Source organism: Candoia aspera, chromosome 8 (genome assembly GCF_035149785.1).
Source record: "Candoia aspera isolate rCanAsp1 chromosome 8, rCanAsp1.hap2, whole genome shotgun sequence".
Classification (NCBI taxonomy): domain Eukaryota; kingdom Metazoa; phylum Chordata; class Lepidosauria; order Squamata; family Boidae; genus Candoia; species Candoia aspera.
The window spans coordinates 12333307-12347572 of NC_086160.1; the positions used below are offsets into that span (position 1 = coordinate 12333307).

General features: G+C 44.4%; 1 protein-coding gene across 2 annotated transcripts in view; it reads left to right on the forward strand.

Annotated features, from left to right (window-relative positions):
• Nucleotides 1-5521: 5521 nt before the first annotated feature.
• Nucleotides 5522-14266, forward strand: part of KLF3 (KLF transcription factor 3) — a 174395-nt gene continuing 165650 nt past the window's right edge. For both annotated transcript variants that reach the window (XR_010068443.1, XM_063310772.1), the window contains exon 1: nucleotides 5522-5707. The gene's annotated coding sequence lies outside the window, so the exon portion shown is untranslated. The remainder of the gene's footprint in view (nucleotides 5708-14266) is intronic.

Here is a 14266-nt window from a genome sequence, read left to right on the forward strand (position 1 = left end):
TATCGAACAGTGGCACTCATTTCACATGCCAGTAAGGTAATGCTCAAGATCCTGCAAGGTAGACTTCAGCACTTCATGGAGCGAGAATTGCCAGATGTACAAGCTGGGTTTAGAAAAGGCAGAGGAACTAGAGACCAAATTGCCAATATCCGCTGGATAATGGAAAAAGCCAGGGAGTTTCAGAAAAACATTTATTTCTGTTTTATTGACTATTCTAAAGCCTTTGACTGTGTGGACCATAACAAATTGTGGCAAGTTCTTAGCGGTATGGGGATACCAAGTCATCTTGTCTGCCTCCTGAAGAATCTGTATAACGACCAAGTAGCAACAGTAAGAACAGACCACGGAACAACAGACTGGTTTAAGATTGGGAAAGGAGTACGGCAGGGCTGTATACTCTCACCCTACCTATTCAACTTGTATGCAGAACACATCATGCGACAAGCTGGCCTTGAGGAATCCAAGGCTGGAGTTAAAATCTCTGGAAGAAACATTAACAATCTCAGATATGCAGATGATACCACTTTGATGGCTGAAAGTGAAGAGGAACTGAGGAGCCTTATGATGAAGGTGAAAGAAGAAAGTGCAAAAGCTGGCTTGCAGCTAAACCTCAAAAAAACCAAGATTATGGCAACCAGCTTGATTGATAACTGGCAAATAGAGGGAGAAAATGTAGAAGCAGTGAAAGACTTTGTATTCCTAGGTGCAAAGATTACTGCAGATGCTGACTGCAGTCAGGAAATCAGAAGACGCTTAATCCTTGGGAGAAGAGCAATGACAAATCTCGATAAAATAGTTAAGAGCAGAGACATCACACTGACAACAAAGGCCCGCATAGTTAAAGCAATGGTGTTCCCTATAGTAACATATGGCTGCGAGAGCTGGACCATAAGGAAGGCTGAGCGAAGGAAGATTGATGCTTTTGAACTGTGGTGTTGGAGGAAAATTCTGAGAGTGCCTTGGACTGCAAGAAGATCCAACCAGTCCATCCTCCAGGAAATAAAGCCAGACTGCTCACTTGAGGGAATGATATTAAAGGCAAAACTGAAATACTTTGGCCACATAATGAGAAGACAGGACACCCTGGAGAAGATGCTGATGCTAGGGAGAGTGGAAGGCAAAAGGAAGAGGGGCCGACCAAGGGCAAGATGGATGGATGATATTCTAGAGGTGACGGACTCGTCCCTGGGGGAGCTGGGGGTGTTGACGACCGACAGGAAGCTCTGGCGTGGGCTGGTCCATGAAGTCACGAAGAGTCGGAAGCGACTAAACGAATAAACAACAAAGAAAAGCAACTCCCTGTATGTTCTTTTATGTGGACTTTTCCTTTATGTGGATTATATTGTCACTGAAAGTTTTTGAAAACCATAGCATAAAGTAGATGCTGTTCCAGTCTTAATAAGTTACCTGTGGACATGGCACCTGAGGATATCAAAGCACCTGCCCTCCCCATTTTGACTCCAAATCCCAAAATAATTAAAGAAAGTTAATAAAGAGCAAAAGGCTTTATTAAAATGCCATATCCCATGAGATTCTGGTGTGCCTACCTGAAATCAGGAAAGAATGCCAGAATCTACTGCCCAGAGCTACTTTGGTAATTGAAGTGGCATACACACTGATAAATAAATAAGATTTCATCATTTGCCAATCTTAAGAAATTTTAACAAATAACTGTCTGTCTGTCTGTCTGTCTGTCTGTCTGTCTGTCTGTCTATCTATCTATCTATCTATCTATCTATCTATCTATCTAATTTTGGCATTCACATCAAAGATAATCTGCAGAAGGAATAAGCAAAGCCTGCAATGAAGTATTACCTAATCACCCTGCACTTCTTTTGGTCTTGTGCTCACGCACATAATTTTCATCCTTAAAGGTGGAAACTGTTCTCATTTGGAATAATCTTATCACCGAAGAGGACAAACTGAGGCGATATGGGATGGAGCAGTATGGACTGAATGTGATGGATGTGTGTTTGAATTCTTCCAGGTCAAGCAATCTTTAATTCAAATTCATCACATCAAAGGCAAAGAGTCATGCCAAAGTCCAGATTTTACTAAGTCAAAACAACATCATTCAGCTCACCAGAATGGTATTGTTGTATAAAGATTTCTACCAAAAAAATTGAAATTCATGAATGTAATATAAGCTTCCAATTAGTTACCAAAAATATGTAACAGGAAATAGGAAAAAATTATGAAGGCAAATTTACTAAAACATTGGGTTTTATGGCTAAAGATTTCTTGCCCGTATAATTACCATCTTTTCAACTGAAAAGAAACTTAATGGGAGGTAGCTATATAGGAATTAAGCAAAAGTAATAGATGCAGTTGACATTTGTATGCATTGCTGCTCTTCTACATGACTTGTCACATGCTATGAAACTGGAAAAACAGATTCCCTACCACACCTTCTGACATATAATAGCTGTATCAGATGAACCAGATCATTATAATGCTGGGCTAACTGCCACACCAAAATATGCCACATCATTTGGCCCCCAGATTGCTTGCTTTGGTTATTCACTTATGTTCACACAGAAAGCATGGTGATAAGTTAAAGTATTATATTTAATGAGTTGTTAAACCCTTTGGATATTAGCCCTGGCTAGCCCACATCTTAAATGAAACCCAGTCTAAACCCAGAAATGTAGCATGTGCTTTTGCCATTATGGCAATCAAGACTGGGCACTGAAATATCCAGATTGTGTTTAAAAGCCACACTACATAGCTAAGTAAAATTGTACATCAGATTGTTAAAGACATGTATTTCAATTCCTTTGGTTTGCAGACCTCAAACTTTTAAAACGGTATGAATCTTTTCTTTAAATTTCTATCTAACCTTTCTGCTTGCAAACTCTTCTACTTAACATGCATTTATTTTATTTATTGCTCACATTTATATGGCCTCCCATCCCACACAAGGTGACCCTGGGCAGTGTACAACAATTTATTCTTTATTACACTTACATCTCACTACTAACTAGCCCAATGTTGCATATATAGTATCATAAAAACTATGTGAGGTAGGTTACACTAAGGGATTGTCATTGGTCCAAGATTATCCCGTATGCTTCCTGACTCGAAGGAAGACTTCAGCTACTGTCAGCAGATTGATAACCACAAAGCATTATTTGGAGGTACGACTTAGAGCGCATCCTACCCTACCTTGTGCATTTCACTGTCCAACTGTATCCACCAAGTGGCTCAACACTTTTCCCACTATTCTATCCCAGGCAGTAAGTTTTGCTTTCAGCGAAGTTCAGAACAAGGGTTTTCCTCACTGTTCTCCATCCATCCTTGGGTTGGCAGAAAAGTATCCCAGCATGAAATTGGCTATTCCTATTGCCAATTGCTATGCTGCCTCTGTGGCCACTATTGCTAGTCATTGACAGTTCAAGGTGATGGGTAACAAAGCCTACAAGGCTGTCCTCAAACGGTGTTGAATCTGCTGCAGATCAAGAAGGCAACGAGTGAAGCCTTGCTCCAAATCACCAACCTTAATGGTCTTCCACTTGGTAGCTACTTCAACCCTAACAGCTCCCCGCAGATGTTTAGCTCAAAAGATGTCAAACCCTTGATGCAAGCGGCAGGGAGAGACTTGCAGGATAACGACTATATTCTGAGAATACAGTAGATCCTTTGGTGCATTTTCTCACCTGTTCTTGAATATCTTGAAATCACAATGCATGTAGTATAAAGGTTTATGTGCTGAGGAAAATCTAGTAGCTATGAAAAATGGCATTTGTGGATTTCTTTATACAAGGATCCATGGTGCAAGGACACTTAGCCTATAGTGGAACAGCTGGGACCATCACTTCCCACGTCAAAGGCTTCCTTGCATGGACTTTTCAAGCAGCGAAAATGTATCCAATGTGAAGAATCAGCTGAGAGATTCCCATTTGTTAAGAGGTACCTCTGAAAAACCAATCTTGGGCTGCCATTAAAAGTGACATTCATTGCTGCCTGTTAAGCCCCGTTTGAAACGCAGGGAGTGTGCCCCATGTTCCTTCCTGTCTCAGGCTCCCAAACATAACTATGGCCATACCCCATCTATCAATCAAGGCTTAGTGGGAAGTTCTATGGGTATGGAATTTTGAATGACGATGTTTATTTTCATGGATGGAATAAGGTGTGTGCGGAAAGAAGGAAGGAAGGAGCAATGACGTGTCAGAAGGTCACATTTCAAGGCAAGGTTGACTCTTGATGACTTCATGGATTCTGATTCGCAAAAAAATAATCCCTTTTCTCCTAACCGTGGCATCTCCATATCTCAGCAACACGTTTCCCCTGCTGTAGCACCCTGATGCTGCCTTCACCTCATGCCCAGGTGCCCCAGAGAGGCAAGCTTAAATCATCCTGACTCAGAATGAGCCGCGTCAGTGTGAAAAGTGCCATGTCCCCCGTTATCCCCACCCAATCCAGTCCAAAGCAGCCCTGGAGATGGGCACAGTCGGCGAGGCGAGGCCACCCATTCCCGCGGCTGGCGGGAACCGGGAGAGAGAAGGGTCGGCCGCCGGGTCCAATTTCCCATCTGCGAGTCTGGGACTCGAGGACGCAGGCAGCGCTTAGCCCGGCCCTCTCCTCCCCGCTCCGGACGGCGGCTCGCTTGCCTTCCTTTGGGTGCCTTTGTGGGGACCGAGGTGCTGGGCGGGCGGCGGCGGCGGCGGGAGCTTCCTCCCGCCTCTGTCAGGCAACCCCTCCCTTCCTTCCCTTTGGGCTTTTTTGGGGTTTGGCAGGGTGGCTGCTGTTGTTGTTTTTCGCCGCTGCAGGTTGGCTTCCAGGGCGGGCGTGTGTGTGTCTCTCGGTTGGTGTGTGTCTCATTCCGAGCCGGGTGCCAGGTGCACCCGCCCCTCCGCCGACAAGGAGCGGGAGGCCGGGCGGGCGAGGGAGGCGGGCGGGCGGGCGGGCAGGCAGGCAGGCAGGGAGAGACGCCGGCTGGGGCGCGCAGCAGCAGCTGGAAGGGCGAGTTTGTCAGCGGGGCGGCTCCACCTCTCCTCCCCGGGTGCTGGAGGGGGGTAATTAGCAGCTCCCTGGTGCAAGCGCGGCCGTCCCCGGGCTGCCTCTCGGGGGAAGGGAGGGAAGAGTCCGTGCGTGCCCGACTTGTTTGTGTGCGAAGGAGGGACCCAGCCCAAGAGTGACTCGCCGCGCCGCGCCCCGACCCCTGGCTCGGGAGGTGGTGCGCGGAGGCCTCCGCCCGAGCCAAGCGGAGGGAGCCGCCCAACCCTCCCGCCCGAGCGATTCGCGCGCCCCTCCCTGACCCGACCCTGCCCCCTCCCCCGCCCTCCCTCCCCGCCCTTTTAGTTACCCCGCCGGCCGAGGGAGCCTGGCAGAGCGAGGGAGCGAGCGGGCCAGCGAGCAGCGCCGGCGTCATGTGACAGCGCTGCCTAGTGCCAGGAGCCCGGGCGGGGGAAGCTCGGCAGGCGAGCCGGAGGTGGCCGGGGCGACGGAGGTGGCCGCCCGCTGCCGCTGCTGCTGCTGCCGCCGTCGCCGCCGCCGCCGCGAGAAGCGCAGAAGCGGCCGGAGCGGGGGGGTGGGGGAAGCCCGAGGGGAGCGGAGAGCGCCTCGGGGGCTCGCGAGCCGCAACAAGCGGCGACCCCCATCCGACCCCCGCGGGCACAGCGGCCCCGAAGTGAAGCCGCAACTTCTGCGTCCTCTCGGGGGCCGCCGGCGGTGGCGTCGCGCGGACCGCCGGGCTTGACAAGTCGAAGTAAGTCGCGCCGAGGAAGACGAAGAGGCGGAGGGGAGGGAGCGGGGCTGCTGCGGGGAAGGCGCGACGTGTCTGCTGCGGGGCGGCGGGGGGGACTCGGAGCGTCTGGGCAGCGCGGCGGGGCGGGCGGGGGCTGGAGAGGGTGCCGAGGTGGCTCCGCGAGGAAGAGGTCGGGGCGCGCTCTTCCTACGTGGACTTGGGGCTGGGAACGCGCCAGCCAGGACAAAAGTGCCTTTCGCCACTTCCCGGGAAAATCTTTGCAGCTGCAAAAGAGAGAGAGTGTGTGTGTGTGTGTGTGTCGGAGCGGGGAGATCTCTCTCCCGGAGCCGGTGGAAGCGTGCGGCGGGGCGGGGGGGGGGGCGAAGCAGTGGGAGGAATGGGAGGAAAGAAGACTCGCCCCCTGGGATTACCGGATCCGCGGCTGAAGGGACGCTCCGTTGTGGCATTCCCAGGAATCTCCTCCTCTGCGATTGGCTGGGTGGGTGGGGGGGAGACACGTTTTTAGGGTTCGGGAAGTCTCCTTTGTACTCGCTTTTCTTCCTCTGCTTCGGAAACAAGAGCCTGTCAGTTTGGAGCGGCGGCGAGGTGAAAGGAGAGGCATCTAACAAAAGCCCAAATGCCAGCGTTGTTTGCGAGGCTTTTTACAAAAGGACGCTCGGAGCCGGGCAAGGCTGGATTTGACCATTTTGGCACCTAACTCGTGGGATATTCTCTGTGCTGAGGACGGGGGTGGGGAGAGGAGGGGGAAGATATTGCTGCATGTGCCTTTGTGAGGTTTTCCCCTCATTGGTGATCTGCTTTCTTGACACTCAGTGACCCTTTCAATTCCCTATCAAAGCAACCTGGGAGAAGTCCATTTAAACCATAGGTCAGGAGTTCCAGCTTTTGTTCCCTCAACAATCTCCATCCTGCTGGCTGGACTCTATACCCACGACATGAGAAGACCCTTTGGTTGTTGCTACTCTGAATTCGCAGTATCCCTATTGTATTCCTAAATACAAATGTCTGTTGATATGGCATGTGGCACATCCTTTTAAGATTCCTCTATTTAGAATGTGTGTCGGTGTGTTTGATAAAAATATGATTCCCTCAGTCTACTTTAGTTGCCTAGCTTCAGAACACTTATGTCTTGATATGGAGACAGTCTATTACTGTTTTATGTTGCCCCTGGTCTTTAACACACACACACACACACACACACACACAATATGCGTATACACACACCTATATTTATGATCTGTATTAATTTGTATTAAAATGGCAATAATATTTATATAACATCCTCAGAAGAGTCGGAGTGGTGTGTGAATAGTAGAATGTCTCATTTAAACACAGTACATAATTGGGAAAGACATCAGTATTTGGCATCTTTTTTTCCAAATGTTGCTTTCCATGTGTTTGAGGACACTGCTTACCTTGAATGCTTGTGAGAGGCAGGGTTTGTACTGATATGCTGTCTTTTGAACATAATTAAGAATCCCAGTTCTTGAAGAAATTAAAACTTCCAGGCAACATACTTCAAATTTGTTCTCTCCGAGATGCAGAAATTTGTGCCAAGAGGGAAAAATTCACTATCTTCTAAATTATTATCTTTTGACAGTTAATTGTCAGCTAAGTTCTGCTGCTTATACAGTTGCAAAGATGGGAAATGTCATAGTTCACACTAGGCTCAATTTTTTTCAGTTTCTGGGAAAATGTAAACTTTGTATTAAAGTGAAGTCATTAGCAGACTGAGTCATAGTTTTTAATTTGTAGACTTTTATTTTGGTGTAGTATAACTTTGTTCTCTACATCACAGTATTTTTCGAAGTTTTCTTAAGAGCTTGACCAATGCTTAATGACAGACTTGATCAAAATTAGGTTATATCAATCTAACGTTACCACTGTATCTAGGCGTAAGGCAATTACATATTTAGTCTGTGCTTGTGTTGCACTAACACTTTCAGATGATCACCCAAGCTCTTGTCTGCCACCCAATGTGAATCAGCAGTTTCAAACAGATTTCTGTCCTTTGCTTTTACTGAATGTTACACTGATAAAGAAACTTGACATAAAAATAAACTTGGAGAGTAAGAGTGATTAATAAAGAAAGCTGATTCTTCTGATCTTATGCCTTTTTTTTCAAGTAGTCAGAACTAACATTGTGACCTGCTATGTAAAGAAGAGTCTGTTTTCCTTTCCTGTGTATATATTGTACGACAGACCCCGCCATTTCAGTTATAATTGCTAGGCCACTGTTGTCCAGATTAAGGAGAAGTGTAATCTACAGGGCAACAGGTTAGAAAAGACTGGGACATTTCTTTGACAAAAGAGGCAAACATATTAATCAAAGGTTACAATACTATGCATATATTTACTTTGGGGTAAGCTGTATTTAACTCAGTGTGACTTCATTCCAAATAAACATATAGAAGATTGCATGATGGACAGAGTTTCTCCTTATGATTATTAGTTAGGAGTTGGGTCCGCCTAAGCTTAGATGTTTAAACTTCTGAGTAGCTGAGAAAGTGTGACTTAACTAGTAGTCTATAGTGGTGAAGATGGGGGGTTGAAAACTTTGTTGCCTGGTATCACGTTAGCGAATGCAAAGTGGAGAAGACTGTATGACCAGTTTTGCTTAAGGTTGTAACTGTTAAACATGAATATCATAAAAACAATGCAAAATGTAGGAATCATCTTTTAAAATACTCCTGTGTTATTGTAGACATGGTGATCTATGGTTTATTGTGACAGGAATGTACTGTAAGTCAAGTGAATTTAGAGTGGTATTTGCTCCTAAACAGTGGTTAATCCTAATTATGCTTTGTTTGAACATAGCCAGCTTCATAACTAGTGTTTGAGTTATGGCTTATTTCAAACAACTGTATTAAGATGAACCATAGTTCATTGGACAAAATCACAAGCATCAGTTAATAAAAATCAGAAGCAAAAGTTTCTGAACTCTTCAGACACAACTTGGAACAAGGGAGAGAAGATGGATCAGTATGTCATATCAGTATATAGATAACAGTATATTCTGTGGCTCATTCACATCATGATAAACCAAGGCTTAGCTTAATGTTTCAAGATGTGTTTTGGCATTGTCTTCCTAGAATATGCCTTGGATATAGATGTATACATAAATTTTCAGCACTTAGCTGCCCTTGGCTGATCCCCCAGAAACTAAGCATCATCAGATCTGGTTAGTACACCATGAGATCCCGGGTCTATACAGTAGATGGGAAGTCAGAAAACGTCCAGAAGTTGGCAGTGGCAGACGGCTCCTATCTTGCTGCTAAGAAAAGTACATTGACGTGTTTAGACAGCCACCAAGCTGATGGTGTTTTTGCCTATTTACTCCATAATATACTATAACCGTGGTATATCAATAGAGAACAGGATTCTTTTGTCTTGTACTGAATAGGTTTGTCTGAACTGAAGTATTAAGGTAGACCGTAGCATAAAATAATGCTCTAATTATTTGAAAAAATGTAACTCGCATCAAGCTCTGCATTCTGACAGCATAATCACGGCTCATTCATTATTTTATAATGTTTTTAAAAGGTCTCTGAAAATGCACATTAAATATTTTGAGCAGCTTGGTTGAGAGAAGAAAATAAGTTGTGGTTATTTTGCCTAATGTGGATACTAACTCAGTTTTGCTGATGTCCTGTATAGGGATGGCTGTTTATATTCATATTCATTGACCAAATGCTCTGTTTGTGTGTGTGTGTGTGTGTGTGTGTGTGTGTGTGTGTTTGTTGTAGAACCCATCCACCCCTTCCCAACTGCACATGAGCGCAAGGGTCAGGAAGGGTCAGCTGAATGTTTCTGTGTGCTTTCTTTACAGCCGAGCCACCAGTGCTCTTTCCTGTTCTTTGTTTCAAGGCCGTGGTTTGCGTCATACATTCCAAGTAGCATATGTGTGTTCTTTCCTCTTTCAGGCTGTTTTCTGGTAGATCAGTAGCCCAGACCTGTCCCCTAGTCACTGCCCAACTTTCAGTCTCCACCCAGCGAATTATCATGTCTCTGCACACTCCGGATTGCCTAAAACGCCTGTGTTATGTCACCACAAAAGAGCCGGTCTTAACCTTTTAACTCTCACATGGCTGCAATCTTGTTTATTTAGTCTGTTGGACGGAGTAAAGATTATTTTCTGATTTTGATTTTTGGAAGAAAAGGCACAGATCTGACACTTTTTTAAAAAATGTGGTTGTGACATGATTGGGAAATAATCAAAAGTAAAGCCGTTCCTTAACTTATATTAATGCATAGTCCGTCTCATTTTGAAAGTTTTTCAGGAACAGTTTCGGAATCTAGTTCTGATTAGCTTCATCAACATTTACAATAAAAGAAATTCAGAGTGATCGTAACAGCCACTGTATTCATGACACAAGAAAACTTTTCAGAATTCAAAATGAAAAATCAAATGTGTTGGAATTAGGAAGGTGTTCAGTATTACATTAAATTCAGATTCTGTACCGAGTAATGTCTGTACATCCACCTGGGAAAAACATGCCCCAAATGATACGATTTAAAACTCTTCAAAAAAGAATCTCTGTGTGCTCTATCCACTCGATAGTTCTTCCCAAGAACAGAAAATTATACTAGGCTGTTCTGAGAAGCATTCCTTGCTGAAACAGTATGGCCTATCAGATTAGAAATGGCATACATTCACAATGAGAGTAGGTAGGCAGAAAATGCTGAAGAGGAAGTTCAGAAAGAGAACTTTAAACATCTGCATTATTATTCTTGGTGTTACTAGTAAATGAGCTGAAGATGCATTTTGCAGATACCACTTCTTCCTGAGGACTGTACGACTATTTATAAATAAGCAAGACCAAGAAAGACATTTTATGTCTGAGACAATGTCCGCAGCAAGCTCTAATACTATTAAAATATTAATTTCTACACGCAGCTTCATATGAGTTCCAAGATGAAAGTAAAATACATGAAAATTGAATGGGCACCCTCTTGTGTGTTTGCGTGTAGAAGGAAAGGTTGCATTTCTTTGTATTTTTCACATAGAAAAGTAACTTTTTCAGCGAACTACATTGTTAGATTATTTTACCATAGACTGAATTCAAGGAACAGCTTAAATTATTTAAATAGATAAATAAATAAATTTAAATAGCTTAAATTACTTAACAGTGCTTTTTCTCTGATCTAACATAATTTCCATTAGTATCTTTTATGTTGTGTTGTCCCAATCAAGGGCAAGAAGTTTATGTGGAGAAGCAGATGTCTACATTTATAGCACTTTGAGCAGGCTGTCTTTGGTGTGTGTGTGTGTGTGTGTGTGTGAGAGAGAGAGAGAGAGAGAGAGAGAGAGAGAGAAGTCAGGATTGAAGGTGGGACCACACAATCACAATGCCATGTTGACTTCTTTGACTCACTCCCCCTCCCCTCCACAAACATCCTTGACTTGGAGGAGTAATGGCTACAGGATGTAGTTGAAGGCAGATCACATTGTGGGTGTAGCCTAATGGGTACTCATTGACACACCACACGTGCCTTTGTCTCTTGTTTGCTGCAATTAGTCAAGTGAATGACTAATGATAAGAGCTGGATGCAAACTGGCCCAAGATGAATCTTTATAAACCTAACTGATTTTAAGGCAGGGATTGCCACATTTTCCCACTAAAATATTGTGATGCAAATAGCTGGATTTTTAGGCCATTTGCATGATACGCTAAACCATGATTCAGGGAGTAGAATAAATTTTGCTTCACTTTAAGTTAACAGTATTTTGAGTCATAGGTAAAGGCAAAGGCTTCCCTTGAGATTAAGTCCAGTCGTGTCCGACTCTAGGGGGCAGTGCTCATCTCTGTTTCAAAGCCGAAGAGCTGGCGTTTGTCCGTAGACACTTCCGTGGTCATGTGGCCGGCATGACTACATGGAACACCGTTACCCGCCCGCCGAAGCGGTCCCTATTAATCTACCCACATTGGCATGTTTTCGAACAATTGCAAGTAATTAAACAATATTTAGCTTAAAAGAAAAGAACCTTGAACCTAAATTGGCTTGTTTAAACTAACCACAGTTAATCTTTACAGTGCAAAATCTGAACAACACAACAAGTGGAATTAACCCAAAGAAGAAGCAAAATAATTTAAACTCTTCTTCTGAACTACACAGAACAAGTAGGGAGCACATGAGGCTTGTTTCAGCTTGTTGCTATGTCATTCTGAACCAGGGTTTTGCACAGGGATAGGCAGTGTAAAGACATTTAGAGCCATTAAGGGAGGAAGGAAGGAGTGAGCTATTAGGGAGGGACTTGGAAACGAGGTTACACTGTGCAAGATAGAAAGAAGTGTGAGAAAAAACTCAAAAATAACCCTAACTTGATATTGTTTAGTATAAAATGGGACAGAGAGAAATATGGCCATGCTTTCAATATTCTGTTAATTTACCCTACAACAATTAACTAGCATTTCTGGAATCCCTACAATGTCTCTTTCTCATCCTGGCCTACCTTGAAGGGCTGACACACATTTGGCTTTTAGATACATATTCTGAAGACTAAGCCAAGCCAGCTGGTTAATAGAATGTATATTTGACCAACATCTCCTCTCCCAAAATTGGAGTGGCCGCCAATTCCGGTTAACCTGAATCAGAATAGAAACAGTGTTTGTATTTCTGTTACATGTGATAAGACGTTCCTTTTCACCAGTCCAGTTGGACTTAGCTGGTTACATAAGCATGCTCTTAAAAAATGTTGGTGCAGCCATTTTGCAGAACTACAGTAAGTTGCAAAAAGCTTTTCAGGTCTAGAAATAGGATTCCCATCTAAACACTACAACATATTTTGCTTAATCCTGGTTGATTGAATCAACATTAATTGGCTGGATTTGCACATGTTAAGCCACATGGCATAGTTTACACACCAGAATGGCTGGGTTTGCAGAAGGTGTAGTCAAGCAGACCACATTGTTGGCTTACCGAGAGATGTGAAGCCAAAAGAGACACAGAAATGCTGTGTACTGTATACTGGCAGGCACACAGTGTAAGAAAGTCAGGAAAGGCAGAACAGACACACAGGGCTGTTCCTCAGGTTAAAGTGCTTGCTTATCTACCAGTCCTTGAACCAGCAGTCTCTGTCCTGCCATAGTCATAATGCCAGCAGATGGTGCTATCCTTGGTACACAGGGCATGTTAAGGATGGTTGATAGATTTCCCTGGCTTTGTTTTTCTCTCTTTCCACCAAATGTCACCAGTCAGCGGGAAATCATCCACTCAGTCTGAGGTTGAGGCATAGTGACTTTTGATAAATGGCTAGACCCTGGTGGCTTTGGCATCTGTCAAAATCGGTTCTCTTTTTGCACAAATGTTTTGCTCTCATTCATTGAAAAGGAGCCTGAATGTCAACCAATCATCTGTGCATGGGGTGTGCTCTTCCAGAAGAGTGCTAAACCCTTGTTCCAAATCAGCCTGAACAGCTTGTGACAGATGTGGGAAGAGCTGTGATGTGAAGCAGCAGAGAGGTGTCTTCTCTACTGCTTCCCCGTGCAGGTCCCCACCTGCCACCAGTACTACTAAGCTCAAAGTACTGGTTGATGCAGCTGAGAGTACCCCCTTTGAAAGAACTCGGCACTCCCACTGCCCAAAGCAGAGTGGCCCTGGAATACCATGCCCAGGGACCGGAAGGGAGGAGGCATGGCTGCACCAACCTAAAGGGGGCAGTAGATGCCACCCCAAGAGGCACCTGCACCAACTGAATGGTTGGAGAAGCTGGTTAGATTGCATCCATAGTCTGTTGCCCTTTTAAAGGGGAAAACAACTCTCACACTAGAAGAACTACTGCAAGAATGATTTCAAGATGCCTGAGGTATGAGTTGAAGATGAGATGACGGCAGTGTCAGGAGAACATAGCAGAAAAAAAGAAGTTGGTGGATGTTTAGTTGCAAGGGGAGAAAGTTAGAGAAACAGACACAATAAGAGAGATGACAGACAGACACTCACAAGGGAGAGAGGAAGGGACAGAGAGCTTTTTTTCTCCTATTCAAAACTCAGTTGAATGGGAGGTGGGAAAGTATCTCCTGCCCAAAATTGTCTGAAGCAGGGTGGGTTCTTCCTGTTCTAAGGATTACTTCCTTCCCCAGAGAAGTATTTTGGCAACTGATTTTCCCCCCAGTACAAGAATATATTAATGTGAATCAGTCCTTCCTCCCCCCCCCCCCCCCCCCGCATGCCTCTAGAATAATACAGTCATTGATATGAACTGATTTTGGTAAGTGAAGGTTTTTGATCCTGGTGCAAATAGGACAGGAGGGAATAAAACATGGAGGACCACTTAGGACATCTGGAGGAACAGGGTTAGGGTTCCAGCCAATTTTAGACAGATTTTTTTTTCTCCCCATTGCACCTGGAAGTCAATATGCTTCATTTAATTGCACAAAGAGAAAATTGCCTAGTGGGTGCTTAAGCATTGATCCAGGGAGGAGGGCACCTTGTTGCCAACTCCATGTTTACTATAGGTAAATCTGACCCATAACAGTACTTTTTTTGATTTCAACATAGGGGCAGGCTGTCTTTATAATTTAGTTTTGAAAATGTATGTACAAACTTTCAAGAACTTTT